Here is a 26,450-nt window from a genome sequence, read left to right as displayed (position 1 = left end):
ATCTTTTATTGGGATAGGATCCAGTTGGCCATCTTGATCATGTATAAGACATTGAATCCCCTCAAAGAAAACATCCAAAGCAAGATAAGAACTTTGACAATTACTCACATAGGTCTACATGCTCCTTTCTCAGCTGCATAGCACGTGATGATGGAGAAATCCTTAAATCAGCACAAATATGTCCATTCTGGGGAATATAGAGCAGAGAAGATGATAAAATTGAGACATTCCTGTTACTGATCCTTTCTTTTCACCTCAACAAAGACGCAGAACCTGGACATTGTCTATAATGCATAATGTCTATGCCATCATTAGGCAAATAGATGACAAATATCTACCATTTATTTTTCTTTGGACTTCACTGTTTTTAATATATATTAATAGTATATCCTGCCTCACCATGTATTTTCATAATTGGACAATACTTCAACCATTTTATCTTCATTTATTTACATATTTGTTTACAGATTCCCATATTGATCCAATTATAAAAATAGAATGAAAATAGTAAGTACACAGAAAACAACAAACATTCTCTGCTTCTGAAATCTTCCTACAACATCATTTGAAACAAAGAGACTAGCCAGATTTCTTCTTTCGCCTCAGATTACGGACGTAGTCATCGTATTCGACTCATACGCCACCAGTAGTCATCATCGGCCCGGGAGTCATCCTATTCTCTCCATGTCTATTAAATAATTTATGAGCTCGCTAATTATTGCTATATCTCTTTCATTAATTATCCTTAGTTTTTCACATATTACTAACATAGCACTTCATATCACTCTGTATCTATTTATCTCTGGGATACAGCTGGCCATCTTTTATTTATATTGTACACTTTTTAAATAATACATTAAATATCTTAAACAAAACACCCACGCCAAGACTAGAACTTGGACTAGTACTCACAATGATCTGCACACTCCCAACTATGACACAAGCGGAGCCTCTGACCCTGACGGAATCCGCAAATCAGCACAAGTCACTGGTTCTGAGGAGGACAGAGCAGAGAAGATAACGACTTTGAGACATTCGCACTAATGGTCCTGGCCTTTCCCTTTCCTTTTGTCAGTCCTTTAGACAATCATTATGGGGACTGAGATTTATTTCACTTTCTTAGGATCCTGATCTTGCAAATGACTAGGAGTTTGAACATGATCCGTAATTTATACTGCCTATAATCATAAGACAAAGAGGTAGCAAGTATATAAAATACCTCTTTGGACTTCACTGATTTTAATATATAATAATAGTACTTCTTGCTTCCCTACATATTTTTATAATTGTACAATGCTCACCCATTTTGTCTTTATTTATTTATATGTCTATCGATTCTTGCATTGCTTCAATTATAAAAATAGAATCAAAATGCATGAACACCAACACCAAAAACAATTTAATTCTACGTTCCTGACATTGGTCTATAGGATCATTTGAAACAAAGGAAATGGACCAGTTATATTCTGTGATGGACCTCAGTGTTCCAGAGACATAGTCACCGTATCACCCTCATACGCCACCAGTAGCCATCATCGATCCAGGACTGGTCCTTCTCTTCTCTGTTCATTTCTATGTTGTCTGTTAAATCATTCATTCACTAACAATAATTTTAAAGCCTAACGTTCAAGAAACTCTAAGAAGAGCCTTGATGAACCTAATCTCTACACAGAATCATTCTAACATTGATATATTTGTTTCATTAATTATCCTATTTTTCATAAATACATTATCAGTATAATATTCATAATCACTACCGTATCTATCACTGGGATAATGTTGCCCATCTTTGACTATATACATACTTTACAATAATAGATTGGATACTCTTAAATGAACCACCCAAACCACAGTAAGGACTTGGACTATTACTCACATGGGTCTGTATCTGCCTTCTAATGCGTGGTCCCAACAGAGTATGGGACCGTGGGGGAATCCTGGAGTCACAACAAGTACGTCCATTCTGAGGAGTATAGAGCAAAGAAGATAACAAAACTGAGATATTCTCACTATTGATCCTTGCTTCTCACATTTCTTTAGTCATCTAGGTGATCATTATTTAGTGTATGGTATGTTTCTTTCATTGTTCTTTAAGTAAATGAACAATTGAATTTGTCACTGACATAGAACATGAACATCATCTATAATTAGACTGTCCATGCCATCACTAACCAAAGATGTGACAGGCGTGTACCATTTATTTCTCTTTGGACTTCACTATTGTCAATACATATTTATAGTACGTCTTGCCTCATCACATTTTTTTATAATTGGACAATGCTTGGCTCATTATATCTTTATTTATTTTTATATTTGTTTACAGATCCTTACATTAATCCAATTATAAAAATAGAATGAAAATGTATGAGCACCAAGAACACACAAGTGCACTCTATTTCCTGACACTGGTCTACGTGATCCTACGAACAGAGAGAGGGGCCAGGTTCCTTCTGTGATGGACCTCAGCGTTCCAGAGCCGTATTCACTGTGTCATACTCAAACACCACCACCAGTAGTCATCATCGATCCAGGATCGCCCCTCTGTTTCTCCCTTTGCTTTTGTACTGTTGGTGAGTGGTTTATTAATTCACCAATAGCAACTTGGAAACCTATGGTCCACAAAATCCAAAGCAGAGCCTTGATGTCCCTAATCTCCATATCAAATCATTCTAGCATTGATATATCCATTTCATTAATTATCCTCAGTTTTTCATATGTGCATTATCAAGATATGGCTTCATATCACTCCCATAGATAGTGCTAGAATACAGTTGGCCATCTTTGATTGTATTATACACTTTTTAGTAATATACTGAATATTTTTAAATAACCGTCCAAACCAAGACAAGAATTTTAAACTATTACTCACATTGGTCTCTACGCTGCTAACACGCAGGTGCAACCACAGAGCAAGTGCCCGTGCAAGAATGCTGCAGTCAGCGGGGACGCATCCGCTCTGCAGAGAACAGAGCAGAGCAGGTGAGGGAAAACTGGAAACCTCATCCTCTAGGATTCTTGCTTCCTGTATTGCATTTACTTAATCATTCAGGGGCTTAATAGTCTTTCATAAGGTGTATATTTTCTTTCTCAACAAAAGGGACAACCTCTAACTGGGAACTGATTCAAAACAATAAACCAATTCTTACTGTCAGTGTCTATATGATCCTAAGCCAGAGAGGTAACATCTCTGACCCATTTTTTTTTCTTAATGGACATCGGTCTTCTCTATTTATATTAATAATATTTCTTGCCTCGCTACATACGTTCATAGTCGGACAATGCTTCACCCTCTTTATCTATTTACTTATAATTTTTAATGGTTTTGTCATTGATCCATTAATACTAATAAATCTATGAATCCAAACTAAGAACATGATCTTTGTGGATTCCAAACATCTGTCTGCAGGATTCTTGCAAACAGAAGGGCTAGACTAATTATGTTGTGCTGCTGCTCCAACCCCCACACGTATTACTCATAGCCTGTGACTCATATGCCACCAGTCGGAATCATTGTCCCTGTGTAATCACCGGCCAACTTTTCTTCATTCACTTTCACATTTGCAGAGGCTGGATCATTATTGCAGTGAAAATAATAAAGTAAACATGAGTCAGAAAAATGCAGGAATAAAATTCTTGAGTATTGCTAATATCAACCTACGCCATCATTTCCTGTATACATTACATCTTTTTCATTAAGCATTGTCAATGCTGCACAATATTGATTGATCAACTTAATTATTTCACATCATTCTTATTATTGGGCCATAGATAACTATTTGATTAATATTTTTTTGGACTTAAATGTATTTTATTCCAATGTCAATTTAATAGGTACATAGGAAAATTAAATATAAGTAAAATTAGGTATAAACGTGCTTACTATTCTTATATGATATAAAAGCACATTTGATTAATATTTTTTAATACTACCATGAATACCCTCAAACAAATGACTGAAACCAAGACAAGGGCATTGATTCTACTCACAATGGCCTCTTTCTGAACAAAACAGTAACATGAGAAACTTGATCATGGTAGTGATGTTTAGATCAGCTCAGTGATTCTGTTTTTAAGAGTATCAAGCAGAGATGATAAAAAGACTGAGATATTTTGTTCATTGATCTATTTCTGTTTTTCATTTAGGTATTTATTAATTTATGGTTAATATTTATCTTCTTCTTATAAAACAAACTTATAACTGACTTAGGGCAATAACTATTACTTACTAGTAATTATTATTATTGCCTATATCACCTTTAGTGATATACTGGGTCCATTTGTTATCCACACCAAAATGTGCATTAATGGTATTTTTCCTTACTATACACTTTAGTAATGAACAATGCTTTACTCTCTTCATTTTCACTCACTTGTGCATTTATTTGTTTATTCTGCCATTAACACTTTTATAATACTGTTTTTAAAATTCATGAACACAAGATTAAGAAGAACATCCTTGTATATCCCTGATATCTGTCTACTATATCACTTTAAACATGGGAATGAACTAGATCCTATTTGTGTTGAACCTGAAAGTTTCAGACACCTAGTATTCATCATATATAACAATAATATACAAAGATATCCTGTGGTCCCCAACCCCTGGGCTGCAGATGGGGCCACAGAGCTCTGCTGCCCACCCCGCAGTGCCCCCAACCATGGAAAAATTATCTTCCATGAAACTTAGCAACCAGAGTGAGGGGAGGGGTGTGCAAAAGAAGGTGAGTGGCAGTCGAGCAAAACTTCATCTGTATCTACAGCTGCTCCCCATTGCTGGCATCACTGCCTGAGTTCCACTCCCCCTCCCTTCCGTGGAAAAACTGTCTTCCATGAAACTGGTCCCTAGTGCCAAAAAGGTTGGGGACCTCTGAAAATTGGTGGTCCAAGACTGGCCTTCTTTCTGTTCATTCTTATCTATACTTATTTATTGATTAATTCATTAATAAAAATATATGTAAACCACAAAAAACAAGAATAAGATCTTCAATATCCTTAACATTCATCCATACTACCATTTACAAAAAGCCTAAATCCCTTTCTTTAATTGAACTCAGTGTTTCAGTTATGTATTAATCAACATAATACTTCACAACTATCTGATAGGGTTGACCTTCTTTGAATCACTCAAACCAAGACAACTCGGACTGTTGCTCACACTGTCTCTGTGCCCCTACCACGTAGATGCGGACTTGTGATCTTGGACTAAATCAGCATGAGCACGTCCATCTAAGGAATACGCAGCACAGCAAATGATTAAAAAATTGGGGCCGGGCGCGGTGGCTCACGCCTGTAATCCTAGCACTCTGGGAGGCCGAGGCGGGTGGATTGCTCGGGGTCAGGAGTTCGAGACCAGCCTGAGCGAGACCCCGTCTCTACTAAAAATAGAGAGACATTATATGGACAACTAAAAATCTATACAGAAAAAATTAGCCGGGCATAGTGGCGCATGCCTGTAGTCCCAGCTACTCGGGAGGCTGAGGCAGTAGGATCGCTTAAGCCGAGGAGTCTGAGGTTGCTGTGAGCTAAGCTGACGCCACGGCACTCACTCTAGCCTGGGCAACAAAGTGAGACTCTGTCTCAACAAAAAAAAAAAAAAAATTGAGACATTCTCTCCACTGATCCATAGATTCCTCCATCCCTTTATATAGTCATTTGGGTTAATGTAAATTTGTGTTAATATTTATTTTTCTCTTAATAAATCAAATACCAAATATGCAACTCATCAAAAACTGTTACCTATCACATTTTATCAACTTTAGTCCAAGACAAAATACACTTGCTCCATTATTATTCATTCCAACTTATGTTAATATTAGTTTTCCTTACTATATATTTTAACAATGAGCATGCTTCACCACCTTGATGTTTGTTCATTATATATTAGTTTATTATTTATTCTACCTTTTATACCTTATAATGTTATTTTTTAAGAATTCATGAACACAAAAGCCAAAAACAAGACCCTTGTATATTCCTGACATCAATTTATTAGACAGTTCAAACAGAGGAAACGGACATACCCACGCTGGTCTGCACGCTCCCAAGACACGGATGCAACCGCAGAGCACGTGGCCACGGAAGAGGGCTTAAGTCAGCTCGAGTGGGTCCATTCTGAGGAGTACAAAGCAGAACAGATGATAAAAGAAAATTGAGACATTGCTCCAACGATCCTCTCTTTTCACCTTTCATTTATTTGGTCAGTCACCTAAGCAATTATTATTTGGAATATATTTATTTCATATTCTTTTATGAAATCAAACAACTTTGAATTTGCCACAGAGCATTATTTATTCTGTCTGTAAGCATAAAAACAAAGGCAAAAAACTAGATTTTTGCATACTTCTGACATCTGTCTATAGTATCCCTTCAAACAGGAAGAGTGGACATGATTCCTTTTGTGTTGGACCTCAGAGTTCAAGACCCCCAATTATTCATCACGTTTGCCTCAAACGCCACCAGTCATCATCATTGGTCCAGGAACGGCCCACTCTTTCTTCATTTACTTCTACACTGTTGATTAATTCAGGAATGCACTAATAATAAGTCTAAAGTGCTATGATGTACAAAACTGAAAAAGGCCTTGATATCCCTCATGTATATACAGAATCCTTCTCAGATCACTATATCTTCTTTACTAAATATCCTGATTTTTCTTAAATGAATTAATCAGTAGGATACTTCATATTGATCCCATGTTTGTCAATGGGCTGCAATTGGCCTTCTTTTATTATATTATAAAATTTTTACTACTTCAGTGAATACCCCTAAGCAAATCACTCAAGCCAGGACAAAAACATTACTCACAGTGGTCTCCAGGCTCCTAGGGCGTAGATGCAACCAAGCAGCGGGTGGCCATGGAAGAGTACATGGATCAACTGGAGCGAGTCCGTGCTGAGGTGCAGAAAGTAGGGCTGTCGATAAAAAAATGGAGACCCATGTCCACTGTTCCTTGTTTTACATCTATAATGTAGGTGCTCATTTAGGGGCACCAAATCATTCATTTGGACCATACTGTTTCATTTCCCCTTAGGAAAATGAGCATCAAATTTGTCAGAAAGTGAACATTATTTGTAATTTATACTTTCTATGTCATCATTAGCCAAAGAGGTAACAGTCATGTACCATCATTTTCTCATTGGATTTCATGTTTTCAAAATACATTAATAGTATTTCTTGCCTTGCCACGTATTTCTATATTTGGAGAAAGTTTCACCTATTTTATCTTGATTTATTTATATGCTTGTCTATTGATTCTTTCATTGATCCAATTATAGTAATAGAATGAAAGTGTATGAAAAGAAAGGCCAGTTTCCTTTTGTATTGGACTTCAGAGTTCCGGATAATTCATCATCCTAAGACTCATACCCCAGCCACCGTCATCATTAGTCCAGGAAAGGCCCACTTTTCTTTCACTTATTTCTGAATGATTTATTAATTGAGTAATTATACTTTAAAAGCTCTTTGATTCACAAAAATCTAAGAGACTTGATATCACTAATATGTACCTAGAATCATTCTTATTTCAATATATCTTTTTCATTAATTATCCCCATATTTAATATATACATTAAACATGCAATATTTCATATGAACTCCATATTTGTTACTAGGCTACAGTTCACTTTCTTTGACTGTATTTCACAATTTTTAATAATACAGTAACTAACCTTAAACAAAGCACCCAAAACAAGACAGCTATTACTCACGTTGTTCTCTGGGCTCCTATCGGAGAGATGCAACCAAAAAGCTTGTTACCAAGGAAGAATTCCTAAATCAGCTTGAGTGGATCCATTCTGAGAAATACAAATCAGAGAAAATGATAAAAACATTGAGACTTTCTCTGCATAGAATGAAAATACATGAGCACAAAGAACAAAACCAAGATCCCAGCTATAGGATCATGTCGGAAGTATCTTTCACATTGGACCTCAGAGTTCAACACGTATTCATCGTCCATGACTCATACGCCACAAGTCGTCATCATTCGGTCCAGGATTGGCCCTCTTACTTTATTGTCACCTACATTTGTTTATTAATTCATTAAATCACAAAATAATTTTAAAATGCTATTATTCACAAAAACTCAAGAAGAGCCTTTATGTCCTTAACATATATATAGAATTATCCTCACATCAATATAACATTTTATTAATTATCCTCAGTTTTTCATATATGTATTAATTACTATATCATTTTATATATCCCATATATATCCCTGGGCTACAATTGCATTCTTTAATTATATTTCATACTTTTTAATAATACAGTGAAAGATATTAAAATAAAAAAATATTGAAACCAGGAAAAGAATTTAAATCATTACTCACTTTAATCTCTGTGCTCTTAACATATAGAGATAACCTCAGAGCTCGTGACCATGGAAGAATGCTTAAACCATCTCGAATGTGTCTGTCCTAAGAGTACAAAGCAGAGCAGATGATAAAAAAATTAAGACCTTATCTCCCTTGATTCTTGCTTTCTGCATTTCATTTACTCAGTCATTTAGGTATTTGTTACTTGTTCATTGTCAATGGGTGTATACACATATTTTTTAATCTTAACACAAGGAACACTTCCATCTTGAGTCTAATCTAGAACAATAAAATTAGACTGTTGCTTATATGATTCTTATCTAAGTGGTAAGATAAATTGCTCAAAGTGGTAAATAAATATGTATTTGTTTCTAAATAGCTATCAGTGTTTTCAAATTTTATTAATATTTCTTATCTCCACACACACATGCATAGTTAGACAATGCTTGACCCTCTTCTTTATATATTAATTTATATTAGTTTAGTAAATCTATCATTGGTCTATTGACAATAATAAATCTAAATGAACTGAATTAATATGAGGGCATTGTCTTTATATATTCCTAACATTTCTCCACAGAGTCAATTTCAAAAAAAGGAATCAACTAATTAGGTTTTGTGTTGGACCTCAGAGTTTCAGACACGAATTATTCATCGTCCATGACTCAAACGCCACCAGTTGTCATCATTGGTCCATGATTGGGTCTCACTTTCTTCATTTGTTCCTACATTTTTATCAATTAAATGATTATTTTATTGCTATTAAATAAAAATAAATACATGGTTCAAAAAAACTACAATGTCCTTAAATATCTATAACAACTATCTATACAATTATTTTTCATATAGACTACCTCTCTTTCATTAATTGACCTCCGTGTTATACATGATAGATTAAACAACATGATGTTTCATATCATACTTGTCAACAAGCCACGGTTAACTTTTTATTTATTCAATGTTTAAATTTTTATTTAAATTGTATGCATTTTTCATGTACAACATGATGTCCTGAAGCATATATATGTAATGGAATAACCAAATCTATCTAATTAACATAGGAATTACATCATATAGCTATTTTTATGGTAAGAACACTTAATATCCCCTTCTCAGCATTTTTTTTAGAATAAAATATTGTTATTAAATATAGTCACCATGTTGTACAATATATCTCTTGAACTTATTTCTATCTTCCTAATTTAATACTTTTTATAATAATACCATGAATCCCTCAAACATATCACCCACACCAAGGTAAGAAGTTTGCACATAGCTCACCTTGGTCTCCTTCCCAACTCAAAGGCAACATAACAATCTTGATCATGGCAGAATGCTTAAACCAGCTTGGTGCATCCATTCTGAAGAGTAGAAAGCACAGAAGACGATACAAACATTGAGACCTTCTTACCATTGATCCACATTTTCTACCATTCATTAACATAGTCTTCTATGCTTTTATTATTTAATGATAATATTTATTTTTTCTCCTAATAAAGTAAACTTCAAACTTATAACTGAGAGCCACAATTGACTACATATCTATTCATTTATATATTTGTTTATTCATCCTACCCTTGATTCTTTTACAGTAATATTTTTTAAATTCCTAAACACAAAGATCAAGACCCTTGTATATCCTGATATCTGTCCATAGGATCCCTTCACAAAGCGGAAGTGGATTAGATCCCGTTTTCGTTGGACCTCAGCGTTCCCCACACGTATTCATGGTGTATAACTCATACGCCACCAGTGGTCATCATCGGCCCCAGGTCTTTTCCACTTCACGCTAATACAAATTTGTCAACATTATTGTCCTCAGTGGTTCACACATGGACAAAGCACTGTAGTGCTTTTATCAATATGGTATTAAAATTAGCCTCTTTGGGTTTCTTTGATCACATTAAATAATTCAGTAAATACCTCTAACAAAAAGCAACTCAAACAAATACAGGAAACACCAACTATTACTCACATGGGTCTTCACGCTGCAACCCAGAGATGCAACTGACAGGCTGGTGAGCACGGAAGAGTCCTGGAATCCCCTCAAAGCTGTCCATTCTGCAGAGTACAGAGCGGAACAGATGATTAAAGAAATGAAACATCCCTCCATGGGTCCTTGCTTATCATCTTCCACTTAGTCACTCCTTTGGCAATCATTATTTGGAACATATTTATTTCCTTTAATCTTAAAATAAACCACTTTGGACTTGCCACTGACCCAGAACAAAAACATTATCTATAATTTATACTGACTACATCACCTGTAGCCAAAAAGAACAGTCATGCACCATCTCCTTCTCCTTTGGATTTCAGGGTTTTCAATATATGTAATAGCATTTCTTGCCTTGCCACAAATTTTTATAATGGGACAATGCTTCCCCCATTTTATTTTGATTTATTTATATATTTGCTTATTGATTCTTTCACTGAGCCAACCATAATAATAGACTAAAAATGAAGAGGCAGAAAGACCACATTCCCTTTGTGATGGACCTCAGAGTTCCAGACCCATAGTCATCGTCTCACACTCGTAAGCCACCAGTAGTCATCATCGATCCAGGACTGGTCCTTCTTTTCCCCATTCATTTATATATTCTCTGTTGATGGAATCATTAATTCACTAATAATAATTCAAAACCCTAGGATTCATGAAGCCCAAGAATAGGCTTGATATTCCTAATCTGTATATAGAATCATCTCACATCAATATGGCTCCTTCATTAACTATATTGGATTTTACACATGAATTAATCAACAAAATACTTTCTATAAATTTCATTTTTGTCATCAGTAACTGTTGGCCTTATGTGATTATATTTCATACTTTTTAATAATATAGTGAATACCCTTAAACAAAGCACCCAAACCATAAGAAAAATTTTGACTATCACTCACATTGATCTCCAGGTCCTCAATAGAGATGCAACCGCAGAGCTCAGAACCATGGAAGTCTCCAGTCAGCTCAGATGGGTCCATTGCGAGCAAAACAGAACAGGGCAGATAAAAAGAAAAAAAAAACAAAAACCTAAGACATTCTCTCCACTTATCCTAGCTTTTCACCTTTCATTCAGTCAGTCCTTTAGGCAATCATTAATCTAAAGTATTCTTTTTCCTCTTAAGAAAATGAACAAATTGAAAATTGCCACATACCCAGAACATGAACACTATCTGTAACTTATACTACCTATATCATCCTTAGTCAAGGAGGTAACAGTCATGCAAAATTTATTTCAAATCGGACTTCAGTGGTTTCATAATATATTAATAGTGTTTCTTGGCCCAACACTTATTTTTAATTGAATAATATTTCATTAATTTATTTACTTATTCTTTCATTGATCCAATTCTAATAGAATGAAAATATATGAACACAAAGATCAAGACAAGGAATCTTGTCTATTCCTAACCTGTGTCTAGAAGATGCCTTAGACCATGACAATGGACTATATGTCATTCGTGTTGGGCATCAAAGTCCAGAATTGCTTTACTCATCGTATATGGCTCCTATGACACCAGCCATCACTAACCCGTGGTTGGCCTCTTAATTTTCATTCATTTCTACATTTATTTTGAATAAACCATTAATTAATTCATAAGAATAAAATAACAGAGTCACAAAAACCTACGAACACGTTGCTTGACATTTCCAATATCTTTCTATAGAATCCTTTTCCATTAAACTATGCCTCTCTCATTAATCAAGCTCTATGTGGCACACTAACAATTAATAAGCATAATGTTCCATATCATATTTATCATTGGGCCATGGTTAGCTTCTGACTAATTTAAAATTTTTAATAATATTGTGAACACCTTAAATTGACTACTCAAAGGAAAACAAGAATTTTGGTGATTACTCACGTTGTTCCCTTTCCAAACACAACAGCAGTATGAGAAGTCTCCAGCGCAGCAGAACGCTGACATCCACGTGGCGCGTCCATTCTAGAGAGCACAGAGCAGAGAGAGGACAAAAACATTGAGACATTCTCTCCACTGACCCATACATTATAGGATTCATCTGCATCGTCACTTTGGCTTTTATTAATTTATCTAATATTCATTGTCTTCTTGATAAAATAGACTTCAAAGTTGAAACGGATTGAGCATAATAACTATTAACTATCACAGTCTATGTTATTTCATATATTATCCATTCTAATTTATATTACTATCCATCTTCCTTAATACATATTTTATTAAAAAACAATGCTTCACCCTCTCTATCTTTCTTCGTTTATACATTCATTTATTTTTCCTGCCCTTGATTCTTTTACAAGAATATTTTTTAAATTTATGAACACACAGATCAAGAACAAGACCCTTGCATATCCTGACATCTGTCCATAGGATCCCTTCAAAAAAGGGGAATGGACTATATCTCATCTTCACTGGACCTCAGTTCCAGACATGGTATTCATGGTGCATAACTCATACGCCCCAGTCGTCATCATAGGTCCAGGATTGGCCCTATTTCTCTATTGTCATCTACATTTATTGAGTGATTCACTAACAATAAGATTCCTGAATATCCCTAACATCCATCTATATAATCATTTCCACAGAGACCAAATCTCTTTCATTAACTAAGCTAAGTGTATCATATATGCATTACTCAAAATAATGCTTATTAATCTGATATTTAACATTGGCAGGTATCCCTTCTTTGATTATATTTAATACTTCTTAATAAAACAGTATATACCTCTTCTAAAAAAAAGCTCCATTTAATACAAGATCATTGACTACTACTCACATGGCTCCTTATGCTCCTAACACGTGGACGCAACCGAGAGCTTGTGACCGTGGAAGAATGCTTGCGTCAGCGTGAGGGTGTCCATTCTGAGGATTACAGAGCAGAGCAGAGATTTAAAAAGGTTGTAACATCATCTCCACTGGTAGTTGAATTCCCCCTTTTATTTAGTCAGTCATATATATTTAGTAACTTGGAGTACTGTTTGTTTTATTTTCTCCTGTGTAAAACTAACATTATCGATCTTGCTATTGACCCAGAATATGAACATTGACATCTACCTAATACTGTCCACAGCATACTTAGCCATAGAGCTAACAGTTACGTACCATTTATTTCTCTGTGGATGTGAGTTTTCAATATATATCGATAGTATTTCTTGCCTCACCACCTACTTTTATAATTGGACAATGCCTCAAATAAGTCATCTTTATTTATATATTTGACTATTGATTCTTTATAGATCCAATTATAAAAATAGAATGAGAGTCCATGAAAAGAAAGACTAGTTTTCTTGTGTTGGACCTCAGAGTTGCAGACACGTATTATTCATCATCCAAGATCATACGCCGGCAGTCGTCATCATTGGTCCAGGAAACGCCCACTTTCTCTTCATGCAATTCTACATTATTTTATTAATCCACTAATTTACGACTAATACGTGTAAAAAGCCTATGGTTTGCTTAATTATAGCACTGATATCTATAATATATATAATCATTTTCACATTCATATAGTAATATATCTTTGAATAATTATCCTCAGTTTTTCACATATGTATTAATCCATGGGATGCTTCATAATACTCCCATATTTATCACTGAGCTACATTTAGCCCTATGTGACTATATTTTATATTTTTTAATAATATAGTAAATACCCTTAATAAAAACCACCCGAACCACACAAAAACTTTGACTATTACTCACATTGGTCTCTTTGGTAACACAGCGATAACACAAGTCTTGATCAAGGCAAAATTCTTAAATCAGCTGGGTGCATCTATTCTGAGGAGCACAAAGCAGAGAGATGATAAAAACATTGAGACATTTTCTCCATTGATCCATATATTCCACATTCATTGGCATTGTCACTTTGGCCTTTATTAATTTATGGTAATTTTTTCTTAATAAAGTAGACTTCAAAGTTAAAACTGATTGAGAATAATAACTAGTAACTATCATAGGCTATGTCATCCTTAGTCCAAGACATAATACCTTCATCCATATATTATCCATTCCAATTAATATTAACATCCATTGCCTTAATACATATTTTAGTATAAAACAATGCTTTATCCTCTTCATATCTATTTATTTATAAATTTGTTTATTTATCCTGCCCCTGATTGCTTTACAATAATATTTTTTAAATTCATGAACACAAAGATCAAGAACAAGACCCTTGTATATCCTGACATCTGTCCACTGGACCCCTTCACAAAGCGGGAGGAGACCAGATCCCGTTTTCACTGGACCTCAGTTCCAGACACAGTATTCACGGTGCATAACTCATACGCCACCAGTTATCATCATTGGCCCAGGATAGGTCCCCTTTCTCTGTTACCATCTACATTAGTTTATTGATTAATTCATTAATAAAGAAATACACAAAAATCTCAAAAAAAAAAAAATAAGATTCTTGAATATCCCTAACATCCCTGTATATAATCATTTCCACAAAGACTCAAATTTCTTTCATTAACTGAGCTCAATGTTTCATATATCGATTAATCAATCTAATGTTTCATGTCAATCTGATTTTGAACGTTGACATGTTCCATCTTCTTTGATTATAGTTAACACTTTTTAATAATACAGCTAATAACTTTTAGAAAAATAGTCCAAACAAGAAATTGACTACTACTCACATGGCTCTTCGTGCTCCTGATACACAGACGCGTCCATAGAGCCTGTGGCCGTGGATCAGTGCGTAAGTCATCTCGAGAGCATCCGTCTGAGGATTACAGAGCACAGCAGATCATAAAAAGATGAGATATCCCTCCTTGGTCTTTGCTTATCATCTTTCCTTTAGTCAATCATTTGAGAAGTCATTATTTGGAAGGGCACTTATTTCATTTTCTTTAAGAAAATGAACTTGGAGTTTTCCTTGACCCAGATGTTGACTTGATTTTCTATTAATTATACCGTCTATGTCATCCTTAGTCAAAGAAGTTACAATGATGTAGTATTTCTTTCTCTTGGAACTTCAACGTTTTCAACATGTAATAATATTACATCTTATCTCATCACTTATTTTATAATTGGATAATACTTCATTCACGCCCTTCATATATATGTACATATATGTACATAAATTATTTCATTGATCCAATTATAATAATAGAAGGAAGTGAATGAATACAAAGACCAAAACTCAATATGTTGCATATTCCTGGCATCTATCAATAGGATCATTTGAAACTGAGGGAATGGGCCAGATTTCTTTTGTGATGGATCTCAGAGTTCCAGACACGTATTCATCGTATCACACTCATACGCCACAAGTAGTCATCATCGATCCGGGATTGGTCATCTTTTTTCTCCATTCATTTCTACCTTGTTTATTGATTAAATCATTTATTCATTATTATTAATATTAATAATAATTTTAAGCCTTATGATTCACTGAACCCCAAGAATAGCCTTGATATTCCTAATCTGTATCTAGAATCATTCTAACATTGATATATCCATTTCACCAATGATCATCAGTTTATTATATATGCATTATAAATATAATGCTTCATATCACTCCCATATCTATCATTGGGGATAACATCCATCTTTGACTGTATTTCACACTTTTTATATTTTTTATTTTTTTAATGAATTTTAAATTTCATAACATCAGTTCCTGGCTAATTATTTCTATTTTTTAGTAGAGATGGGGTCTCGCTCTTACTCAGGCTGGTCTTGAACTCCTGACCTCGAGCGATCCACCCGCCTCGGCCTTCCACAGAGCTAGGATTACAGGCGTGAGCCACCAAGCCCAGCCTCACACTTTTTAAATGATAAATTAATTACTCCTAAACAAACCAGTTGACGATTACTCACAGTGGTCTGCATCCTCCTTCTTAGGCATGGTGCAAACAGCACGTGGCCATGGAGGAATCGTCAAATCAGAACAAGCACGTCCATTCTGAGGAGGATATAACAGAGAAGAGGAAAACAACATTGAGACATTCTCATTATTGATCCTTGCTTTTCACTTATCGTTAATCATTTAGGCTACCATTATTTGTATATATTTATTTCATTTTCTCTTAAGGAAATGAATCATTTTAAACTTGTCACTGATCCAGAAATTAAACATTATCTATAATTTAATATGTCTATACCATCATTAGCCAAAGAGGTGTCAGGCTTGTGCCATTTATTTCCTCTTTGGACTTCACTGCTTTCAATGTATATTGATAGTATTTCTTGCCTCACCACATATTTTTATAATTGGACTATGCTTCACCCATTAAATCTTTATTTATTTTTATATTTGTTTATTGATTCTTGCATTGATCCAATTATAAAAATAGAATGAAAATATATAACCACAAAGAGAAACAAATACATTCTGCATTTCTGAAATCTGGCTGTAACATCACTTGGAGAGAGAATAGGCCAAGGATCCTCTTCGACGGACCTCAGAGTACCGGCGTAGTCATCGTATACGACTCATACGCCACCAGCAGTCATCATCGATCCCAAATTGCTATTCTCTTTCTCTGTTCATTTCTACATTGTCTTTTGATTAATTCATTAACTCACTATTAAATTTTAAACCTTGTTATTCAAGAAAACTCAGGCATAGCCTTGATATTTCTAATTCTTTATATAGAATCATCTCGCATCAATGTGATCTCCCTTATTAACTTCAGTTTTTCCTATATCAGTTAATCCATAGAGTGCTTTTTACATCAATTCCTTCTTTGTCACTGGACTTCGATTCACTCTTTTCAATAATCCAGTGAAACGACCCAAAGTAAGACAAGAACTTTGATTATTACTCACGTTGGTCTCCACACTCCCACAGCAGAGGCAAACCACAGAGCGTGTGGCCACGGCAGATCTCTGAACAGCAGGAAGCCTCCACCTTGAGGAACACAAAGTAGGGCAGACTATAAAAGACTGATAAATTCTCTTCATTGATCATTGCTTTTTCATTTACTAAGTTATTTAAATATTTACTAACTGTGCTATTACTTTTCTCTTCTCCTTAAAAAAAAAAGACAACATGGTACTCTCCCGTGATCCAGAACAACACTGGCTATTCTTTGTCACTGTCTAGATGACCCTTTTCCAAAGAGGTAACACCCCTGCTCCATTTGTTCACTTATGGATGTTAATACTTCCAAATTATATTATAACAATAGCATCTCTTGATTTATCTCATATTTTTATAATTAGACTATGCTTTCCCTCTTCATCTTTCTTTATGCAATTGTAGAAATTTTCCCTCAATTTTTTGTAATACAATCAAAATGCATGAACTGCAATAGTTCAAGGACATTATCTTTGTGTATACCTAATCTTTCTGTAGGGTTACTTCCAACAAAGACAATAGACTAGATCTCTTTCTACATAGTACCTCAGAGTTTCAGACATGTATTATTCATCATCCATGATTTAATATGCCACCAGTCATCATCACTGGGTCAGGATTTGCATCTTTTTCTGCATTCATTTTCACGTTTATTGATTTGTTAGTTTTCCAGTTGAATAAAAATAATAAAATAAATTTACATGAATCACAAAAGCCATAAGACAATATGCTTAAGTATCCATAACAACTGTCTAGGGACTAATTTTCCTTAGCAACTGTATCTTTCATTAATTAATCTCAGTGTTGCACATATTCAGTAATAAACATATATTTCCTACCAATCCCATAGTGGGGATGACCTTGTTGACTAAATACATTTTTTAAATAATACAGTGAATATTCTTAAACAAGCCACTCACACCAAGACAAGTGCTTTTTCTATTACTCACATTGGTTTCTATGCTCATAACACACAGAGTTCATGGTCACAGCAGAATGTTTACCTCAGCTAGGTGCATTCATTCTAAGGAGCACAAGCAATGCAGACAATAAAATACCAAGACACCCTTTCCATTAATACATGCTGTTCCCATTTCATTTTCTCAGTCACTTAGATATTTATTATTTTATGGTGTAATTAATTTCTCCCCTTAAGAAAACAACCACTTGAACTCATCACTGACTCAAAGCAAGAACCTATTACATATCACTACCTTGCCCACTTACCCTTACCCAAAAATGTAACCCTTTTGATCCACAGATTACTTAATAAACTCCAGTGGTTCTACATTACATTAACAACAACTCTTGCCTCACCACATATTTTCATAATTGGGTACACTTCAACTTCTTCATCTTTACACATTAACATATTTGTTTATTCTTTCATTTATTGACTAATAATAAAATCAAGATCCACGAAACACTTAAGACGGAGAACGTCATCCTTGAATATTATTGAAATTTATCTGTAGGCTCATTCCCACAAATGTAAACACTTAAATCCCTATTTGTAATGGACCTCAGCAGGTCACAAATCTTTTGATCATAAAACACAATTCAGAATGCATTTCATTCGCATCGCTGGTCCTTCCTTGGCCTTTTCTCACATAATTTGTGTATTCTTTCTATATAAAACACGAATTCACCATCATAACTAAAACACTGACAAGCACTTAACGTCTCTTATGTGTTCCTTCTTCACAATAAAAACAGCTTACATCTTAACCACTTACGGGATGTTTAGAGAAAACCCTACAATAGAATTTTAAAAAGCTAAAACGATTAGTGACATGGACTTGACGTTTTTTAATAATCATCCTAAGTAACACTGAATCTAATTAATCATAAACTGTAGCTCCTCATCGTTAGTATAGACTTGTCCTTGTTTGGTTTTATTCATGTGTGTTGTCATGTACTCATTTTAAATATGCACAGTGAAAATAGCATGAAAAACGACTTGAAGGACAAGAACAAAGACCATTTCTTTGGTCTCCAGGCACCTAAACATGGAGGTACTCTAGAGCGCCTGGGCTTTTCAGAATGCTTAAATCGCCTGAAGGACATCCATTTTGTGAAATAGAACAATGATGGTAAAAGAATGGGACATTTTCTCCATTGAACCATGCTGTTCCCTTTTCATTTACTTATGACTCAAATATTTATTAATTAGTGTATTTACTACCTTCTTTTTCTTAAAATAAACAACCTGGAACTCACCACTGACCCAGAGCAAGGGCATTAACTATTGCATACATCTGACAATGTCAGGGATTCTCAAAGTGTTTCCCAGCAAGCAGCAGCAGCATAACTTGGGAACTTATTAGGAACTATTAGAAATTAACTGATTACAAATTCAGATTCTCAGACCCCACACCAACCACACTGAATCAGAAATGCTGGGAGCACAGCTGCAATCTGTATTTTAACCGCCCCCCCCCCCCCCAGGTAATTCCAATGCTCAAGCCTGAGAACCATGGCTCTATAGGACCCTAAACTCGAGAGGTAACACCCTTGACCCATTGGTTTCTTAATGCACTGCAGTGCTTCAGCATTATATGATCAAAAATTTCTGTCTGATAGCATTTTTTCTTAATCCAGCTTTGCTTCCTTCATCTTTATTTACTTATGTGGGTGGGTATGTCTTATTGATTCTTTCATTTATTCCCTTAGAATAACCCAATAAATCTCCAAATCCACCAAAACTCCATCATTCGATCCTTGAAAATTACTGAAATCTAGACTTATTTAAAAAGTTTATATTTAATACATGATATTTATGTTTATTGACTCACTGATAATAAGATTAACATGCACAAACAATCCACTGAAGACAAAAGACAAGTTTTTGGAATACTCCTAATATATCTGTCAATGAGCTCATTTCCAAGAGAGGTAATAGACTAAGTCTCTTCGTAATGAACTATAAAATGGTGTGAAAACATAATTATATACCTTAGTGCAGATTTTATTTTATTCATATCACTGGTCCATGCTTGACCTTTTTTGTTTAAATTATACATTATATTAAGATGTAACAATGAACCAGAAGAATGTACCACTTGACCCCATGATAATGACAACAATTTACTTCATATCATATGTGTTCCTTCCTCGTGGAGTTAACAGACTAGACTATCGAACAATATGGGAAAGTTTATGTAAACTATGAGAAATGCTAAAACTGAATATTAAACAACTATAAAATGACTAAAATGGCATCAATCTTTGTCTTTTCACAGTTGTCTGCAGTTCATAACCGATTCTCACCCTTCATCTCCTTTGAGTTTATTAGGTATATAGCCATTTATCCACCTTTTACAGTACTGTGAACATCAATAAACAAACCCCCCAACCAAAACCTGAGTCCTCTTCTCCACTTATCTTTGCTTTATTTCATTTATCCAGTCACTTAATTATTTGTTAATTTTTCCTAACATGTATGTTTGTTCTTAACAAAGCCAACCTCAAATTGAGGTCCCAGAGCAATACAGCTGACTCTTACTCATCAATGTCTATGAGATCATTAATCAAAGAGGTAGCATCCTTGGCTCCATTTATTTCTTTATGAGAATCAGTGTTTTCATTTTATGTTAATAGTATATCTTGCCTCACCACACATATCATGGTTGAAGAATGAATATTTATTCATTTCACCATCTTTGTATTGATTGAATTGTATATTTATTCAATACTTCCATCATGGATCAATTTATAATAACAATACAGCAACCCATGAATCCAAAATAAAAAAATTAGATCCTTATATACTCTTTTTTTTTCAGGAAATTATGGGGGTACAAACATTTTGGTTACATGTCATGACTTTGTCAGGTCATGTACCTATGACCTTAGGAAATAGACAAGATTTCATTTTCTGTAGACCTCACAGTTCCAGACACATAGTGTTTATTTATCATCCATGACTCACACACCTGTGGTAGTAATAATTGGTCCAGGTGTAGGTGTCTTTTTCTTCATACTAATCTACATTTGTTTACTGATTCTCAATTCATCAATAATAATGAAATAATTATCTGTGAATCACAAAATCTCAGGGAAAAGAAAGATTCTTAAGTATCTCTAACATCTAGCAATAGAATTATTTATGTCATTAAATACACCTCTTTGATTAATCATCCTCATTGTTAAAAAATTGATTAATCAACATGATGTTTCATGGCAAACCTATATGTATCATTGGGCCATGGTTGGCCTTCTTTGATTATATTTAGCACTTTAAAAAATACTCAGTAAATATCCAAGATAAACCACCAAAAAAAAGACAAGAACACCACGTATAACTCACGTTGGTCTCCACGCGCCTACACACAGGGGCACGCGCGGAGCCCACGGATGCTTCTGTCAGTTCAGGTGTGTCCACTTTGCCAATTACAAAGCACAGTAGATGAGACATTCTCATTTGAGACATTCTCTCCACTGATCCTTGTATTAATATTTTGAGGTATATATTGATTTGGGGTAATATATGTCATATGTTAACTTAAGAAAAACAAACATCAAACTATCCATTAGCCTAGAACAAAAATATGGGCAATTATTTATATCATCTGTCTGATCCTGAACCATTTGGGGTTTTTTGCTATATATACATGTGTATTCTCTTGCCACTGCATTTTTTCTAATTTATATCTGTACATTGATTCTTTTATTGATCCATTTGTTATAATAGAATCAAAATCCATAAACAAAAAAAATGCCAGAACAAGATTTTCATATATTCCCAAATAATCTGTAGGATCGTTTCCAAAAGGGGCAATAACCTAGATTCTTTTCCTGCTGGACCTCAGAGTTCCAGACACGTGTTCACAGTATACAACTCATACGCCACCAGTGGTCATCATCGACCCAAATCTGTCTCTCATTTTCTTCATTCATGTCTACACGGTATCATTGATTAATATATCAATGCACTAATAATAATAAAATAAATACCAAGAGTCACAAAAACTAGATAATAAGAGTCTTGATATTTCCAACATCTGCCTATAGAATTTCTTACAGCAATACCATTCTTTCATTAATTGACCTCAATGTCACATATATATTAATTATACTTTTATGACTAGGCCATGGCTGGTGGTCACTGGCTATATTTTTACGCTTTTTAAATAAAACAGTAAATACCTTCAAACAGAACACCCAAACTGAGATAAGAATTCTGACTGTTACTCACATTGGTCTTCAGAGTCAACGGTAGTCACTGCGTGTCCACAGAAGTCGAAGTAACTTCATGACCACAGAAGAATGCTAAAATCATCTTGGGCGTGTCCATTCTGAAGAGAGAGGAGAAAATAAAAAACATTGAGACCTTATCTCCAAAACACAAAAATGATCTTTGTATGTTTCCACCATCCGTGGATAGGATCATTTGGGACAAAGATGATAACCTAGAGTCTTTTCTTCTTGGATCTCAGAGTTCCAGACACGTATTCCTCATCCAAGACTCATACGCCACCAGTCGTCATCGTGGACCCACAGCTGAGTGTCTTTTTCATCACTCATTTCTATGTTTTTATTTCATAAATCATTTATTCATGGATAATTATAAAATGAATACATAATTTATAAAACCCAAGAAAAAGATATTTGAATATCCCTAATACAGTCTATAGAATCATTTCCCACAGAAACTACATCTCTTTGATTAATTGACCCTCATGTTGCACGTATCACTGGGCCACAGTTAACTTTTTATGATAGTAATAATACTGGGAATATCTTTAAACAAATGACCCAAACTAAGACAAGAAATTTGACTGTTACTCACGTTGGCCTAACACAGAGGCAGCATAACCCAGGTCACAGCGAAACGCTGAAGGCAGCTCAGGGCAACCGCTCTGAAGAATGCGAAACAGAAAAGATGATAAAAATATTGAGACATTCTGTCCATGGAGCCACATTTTCCACCACTCATTTAGATAGTCACATATTTATTAATTTATAGAGATATTTATTATTTTTTCTCCTAATACAACAAATGTCCAACTTGCAACTGACACGGAGCAATCTATGTGATCTCTGGTCAGAGATGCATTATGCCTGATCCATTAATTACCTTTCCCTGTCAATTTACACTAGTAGTCTTTTTCCTTACTATACATTTCAACAATGTACAGCATGAACAATACTTCACCCTCTTCTTCTTTATTCACCTTTCTACATGTTTGTTTATTCTGCCACTGCTACTTTAATAATATTTTAAAAACTCATGAACACAAAGAAAAAGAACAAGCTCCTTATATTTCCCTCACATTTCCCTTTAGGATCTTTTCAAACAGAGGGGACAGATGAGAAATCTCTTGTGATGGACCTCAGAGTACATACGTATTCATCGTTTGAGACTCATACGCCACCAGTAGTCATCATCAGTCCGGAACTGGCCCTCTTTTTCTCCAGTCATTTCTACACTGTTTATCCTACAATTCATTAATTCACTTATAATAATAAAGTAAATGTCTCTGAATCACAAAAACTCAGGAACAAGATGCCTAAGTATCCCTAACATCTGCTTATGTAAGTGTTTGCTTAAATGAATACACCTCCTTCATTAATCGTCTTCACTGGTACAAATAGTGATTAATCTACATAAGGCTTCATGTCAAGTCCATGTTTATCCTTGGCACATGACTGGCCTTCTGTGATTACATAAGAAGAATCTGACTATTACTTACATTGATCTACACACATCTGCACACGGGGACAAACGTGGACCGGATCATGGCGAGGTGCTGAGTCAGTTCCGCTGTGTCCGTTCTGAGAGGTACAAAGCAGAGAAGACAGCAAGATTGACTTATTTTCTACTGGTGCATTCATTCTACCTTTCTCTTAGTCATTCAGGTGTATATTAATTTGTGGTACTACTTAGTAATTTTCTTTTACATTACTTTAAATGAACAATACCACACTTGCTCTGACCCAGAATAAGAACTTTGACTATACAGTCTATATCATCCTTAGTCAAAGAAGTAAGACACTTCAACCATCTACTTTTTGAATGGAATTCAGTATTTTCAATACATTTTAATAGTTTTTATTGCCTGGTCGCTTAGATTAAGAGTGGACACTCTTCATACACCCCGTCTTTACCATTGTATATGTGTGCACTGATTCTTCCATTGATGAATTTATTTTAAGAAATAAAAATTCAAAAAATTCTAAGAAGATGTTCCTTTTATATTCAAAAATCTGTCCATAGGAGCACTTCAGAAGCAACAGACTACATGTCCTTCTCTGCTGGCCCTCAGAGTTCCAGGCATACTATTTATCACCCACGACTCCTGTGCCACCAGTTGTCATTACTGTTCCAGGCCTGGGACTCTTTTACTTAATTCTCATCTATATTTGCTTATTCATTAATTCACTGATATTAATTTTATAACCCATATAAATATAATTACCAAAGAATAAGAGCATTGACTATTCTGCAGCTGCCTGTAGAATCGTTTGTCAGTTTGATGCATCTTTCATGAATTATCCTCAATGGATCATAAATGAGTTAATGAATGTAATGCTTCACACCAACCTCACATTCATCACTGGCCGTGGTTGGCCTTTCGGATATTTCACACTTTAATGATATAATAAACACCCTTAAAAAAACTTCTTAAATCAACAACACATGAACGTTATTACTCACTTTGGTGTCAACGCTCCCTAACAAACGGACAACCACAGACCTCGAGACCATGAATGCTTAAATCAGCTCAAGTGTGTCCATTTTGCGGAATACAAAGCAGAAAAGATAATTTTCTTTAAAAAATTGGGATCTTCTCTCCATGGATCCTTCCTTTCTACATTTCCTTTATTCAGTCACTTAGTTATTTATCAATTTTTTTATAATGGGGGTGTTTTTCTCTTAACAAAAGGAACAACCTCAAACTTGAGACTAAAATAAAATTTACTCATACTTATTAGAGTCTATATAAACCTTAGTCAAAGAGGTGATACCCACAAAACATTTATTTCTTAAGGGGTATCAGTATTTAAAATTTTTAGCAAGAATATTTCTTGCATCATCGCATATATTCATACTTGGACAATGATTCACCCTCTTCTTTATGTATACTTGTTCCGTTATTCTGTCAATAATCCATTAATAAATCTAAATCTATGAATCCAAAGTAAGAACACAACCATTGTACACTTCTGATGTCCACCTATAAGATTATTTCCAACAGAAGGACTTGACTAATATGTTCTGTATTGGACCTCAGAGTTTCAGACACTCATCGTCCACGCCTCAAATGCCACCAGTGGTCATCATAGGTCTATGTTTTGGTCTCTTTCTCTTCATTAGTTCCTATAGTTGTTTGAATAAATTATTAATTCATTAATAATAATTAAATAAATATATGATTCACAAAGCCCAAGAACAAGATCCTTGAAAATCCCTAAGACTCTATGGAATCATTTTCCACACAGACTCTCTTTCGTTAATTGACTTCAATGTTGCACATTAACAATTAATCAACATAATATTTAAATTGTATTTATAATTGGGTCATAATTAGCTTTTGTTACATTTATTTTACTTATTTATTTATTTTGGAGACAGAGTCTTGCTCTGTTGCCCAGGCTAGAGTGCCGTGGCAGCAGCCTAGCTCACAGCAACCTCAAACTCCTGGGCTCAAGAGTTCCTCCTGCCTCAGCCTCCCAAGAAGCTGGGACTACAGGTGCGCACCACAACATCCAGCTAATTTTTCTATTTTTAGTAGAGACGGGGTCTCACTCTTGCTGAGGCTGGTCTCCAACTCCTGACCTCAAGTGATCCTCCCACCTCGGCCTCCCAGAGTGCTGGGATTACAGGCGTGAACCACAGCGCCCGGCCAATAGTTTTTAATAATACCATGAATACCCTCAAATAAATGTCCCAAAGCAAAACAAGAACTCACACAGGTCTCACTCCTACACAAAGGCAACTCAATCTTGATCATAGCAGGTTTAAATTGCTTGGTGCATTCATTCTGAAGAGTACAAAGCAGAGAAGATGATAAAAAACATTGAGACATTCTGTCCATGGACTCATACCTTCCACCACTCATTTACATGGTCACTTAGGTATTTATTAATTTATGGTGATACTTATTAATTTTGTCTTAACACAACAAATGATAAACTTACAACAGACTCAGAGCACTATTACTTATCACTGTCTACATCATTTTTAGTCAAAGATATAATGCACTAATCTACTTATTATCTATGTCAACTTATATTACTATTATTTTTTCTTACTATACATTTTAAAATTAAACAGTACTTCACCTCTCATCTTTATTCATTTATATTAATACAAATGTTCATGGACTCTGCCACTGCTATTT

At 34.8% G+C, this 26,450-nt stretch overlaps 12 non-coding genes and 9 pseudogenes across 12 annotated transcripts; all 21 read right to left on the bottom strand.

Annotated features, from left to right (window-relative positions):
- Positions 1-595: 595 nt before the first annotated feature.
- Positions 596-664, bottom strand: LOC138381179 (small nucleolar RNA SNORD113/SNORD114 family; annotated as a pseudogene).
- An 807-nt stretch (positions 665-1,471) lies between these two features.
- Positions 1,472-1,543, bottom strand: LOC138381159 (small nucleolar RNA SNORD113/SNORD114 family). Its single transcript, XR_011233082.1, has one exon. It is a non-coding gene; the product is annotated as a small nucleolar RNA SNORD113/SNORD114 family (small nucleolar RNA).
- Positions 1,544-2,455: 912 nt separating this feature from the next.
- On the bottom strand, positions 2,456-2,530 carry LOC138381164 (small nucleolar RNA SNORD113/SNORD114 family). The gene has a single exon (XR_011233084.1). It is a non-coding gene; the product is annotated as a small nucleolar RNA SNORD113/SNORD114 family (small nucleolar RNA).
- Positions 2,531-6,400: 3,870 nt separating this feature from the next.
- LOC138381150 (small nucleolar RNA SNORD113/SNORD114 family) lies at positions 6,401-6,476 on the bottom strand. The gene has a single exon (XR_011233077.1). It is a non-coding gene; the product is annotated as a small nucleolar RNA SNORD113/SNORD114 family (small nucleolar RNA).
- Positions 6,477-7,320: 844 nt separating this feature from the next.
- Positions 7,321-7,390, bottom strand: LOC138381169 (small nucleolar RNA SNORD113/SNORD114 family; annotated as a pseudogene).
- Positions 7,391-7,921: 531 nt separating this feature from the next.
- Positions 7,922-7,992, bottom strand: LOC138381152 (small nucleolar RNA SNORD113/SNORD114 family; annotated as a pseudogene).
- Positions 7,993-8,933: 941 nt separating this feature from the next.
- LOC138381142 (small nucleolar RNA SNORD113/SNORD114 family) lies at positions 8,934-9,008 on the bottom strand. The gene has a single exon (XR_011233070.1). It is a non-coding gene; the product is annotated as a small nucleolar RNA SNORD113/SNORD114 family (small nucleolar RNA).
- A 1,002-nt stretch (positions 9,009-10,010) lies between these two features.
- Positions 10,011-10,082, bottom strand: LOC138381156 (small nucleolar RNA SNORD113/SNORD114 family). The gene has a single exon (XR_011233081.1). It is a non-coding gene; the product is annotated as a small nucleolar RNA SNORD113/SNORD114 family (small nucleolar RNA).
- A 720-nt stretch (positions 10,083-10,802) lies between these two features.
- Positions 10,803-10,874, bottom strand: LOC138381148 (small nucleolar RNA SNORD113/SNORD114 family). The gene has a single exon (XR_011233075.1). It is a non-coding gene; the product is annotated as a small nucleolar RNA SNORD113/SNORD114 family (small nucleolar RNA).
- Positions 10,875-12,703: 1,829 nt separating this feature from the next.
- LOC138381163 (small nucleolar RNA SNORD113/SNORD114 family) lies at positions 12,704-12,773 on the bottom strand (annotated as a pseudogene).
- An 811-nt stretch (positions 12,774-13,584) lies between these two features.
- On the bottom strand, positions 13,585-13,658 carry LOC138381149 (small nucleolar RNA SNORD113/SNORD114 family). The gene has a single exon (XR_011233076.1). It is a non-coding gene; the product is annotated as a small nucleolar RNA SNORD113/SNORD114 family (small nucleolar RNA).
- An 878-nt stretch (positions 13,659-14,536) lies between these two features.
- Positions 14,537-14,607, bottom strand: LOC138381155 (small nucleolar RNA SNORD113/SNORD114 family; annotated as a pseudogene).
- Positions 14,608-15,517: 910 nt separating this feature from the next.
- On the bottom strand, positions 15,518-15,589 carry LOC138381147 (small nucleolar RNA SNORD113/SNORD114 family). Its single transcript, XR_011233074.1, has one exon. It is a non-coding gene; the product is annotated as a small nucleolar RNA SNORD113/SNORD114 family (small nucleolar RNA).
- Positions 15,590-16,698: 1,109 nt separating this feature from the next.
- LOC138381161 (small nucleolar RNA SNORD113/SNORD114 family) lies at positions 16,699-16,767 on the bottom strand (annotated as a pseudogene).
- Positions 16,768-17,643: 876 nt separating this feature from the next.
- Positions 17,644-17,719, bottom strand: LOC138381165 (small nucleolar RNA SNORD113/SNORD114 family). The gene has a single exon (XR_011233085.1). It is a non-coding gene; the product is annotated as a small nucleolar RNA SNORD113/SNORD114 family (small nucleolar RNA).
- A 3,263-nt stretch (positions 17,720-20,982) lies between these two features.
- On the bottom strand, positions 20,983-21,061 carry LOC138381172 (small nucleolar RNA SNORD113/SNORD114 family; annotated as a pseudogene).
- Positions 21,062-21,903: 842 nt separating this feature from the next.
- On the bottom strand, positions 21,904-21,975 carry LOC138381146 (small nucleolar RNA SNORD113/SNORD114 family). The gene has a single exon (XR_011233073.1). It is a non-coding gene; the product is annotated as a small nucleolar RNA SNORD113/SNORD114 family (small nucleolar RNA).
- Positions 21,976-22,530: 555 nt separating this feature from the next.
- Positions 22,531-22,602, bottom strand: LOC138381151 (small nucleolar RNA SNORD113/SNORD114 family). Its single transcript, XR_011233078.1, has one exon. It is a non-coding gene; the product is annotated as a small nucleolar RNA SNORD113/SNORD114 family (small nucleolar RNA).
- Positions 22,603-23,431: 829 nt separating this feature from the next.
- LOC138381160 (small nucleolar RNA SNORD113/SNORD114 family) lies at positions 23,432-23,500 on the bottom strand (annotated as a pseudogene).
- Positions 23,501-24,360: 860 nt separating this feature from the next.
- LOC138381174 (small nucleolar RNA SNORD113/SNORD114 family) lies at positions 24,361-24,433 on the bottom strand. Its single transcript, XR_011233089.1, has one exon. It is a non-coding gene; the product is annotated as a small nucleolar RNA SNORD113/SNORD114 family (small nucleolar RNA).
- Positions 24,434-25,329: 896 nt separating this feature from the next.
- Positions 25,330-25,397, bottom strand: LOC138381157 (small nucleolar RNA SNORD113/SNORD114 family; annotated as a pseudogene).
- Positions 25,398-26,450: the final 1,053 nt, after the last annotated feature.

This window comes from Eulemur rufifrons, chromosome 2 (assembly GCF_041146395.1).
Source record: "Eulemur rufifrons isolate Redbay chromosome 2, OSU_ERuf_1, whole genome shotgun sequence".
Taxonomy (NCBI): domain Eukaryota; kingdom Metazoa; phylum Chordata; class Mammalia; order Primates; family Lemuridae; genus Eulemur; species Eulemur rufifrons.
The sequence above is the reverse complement of the archived record's forward strand: the minus strand, read 5'-3'. Positions and strand labels throughout refer to the sequence as shown.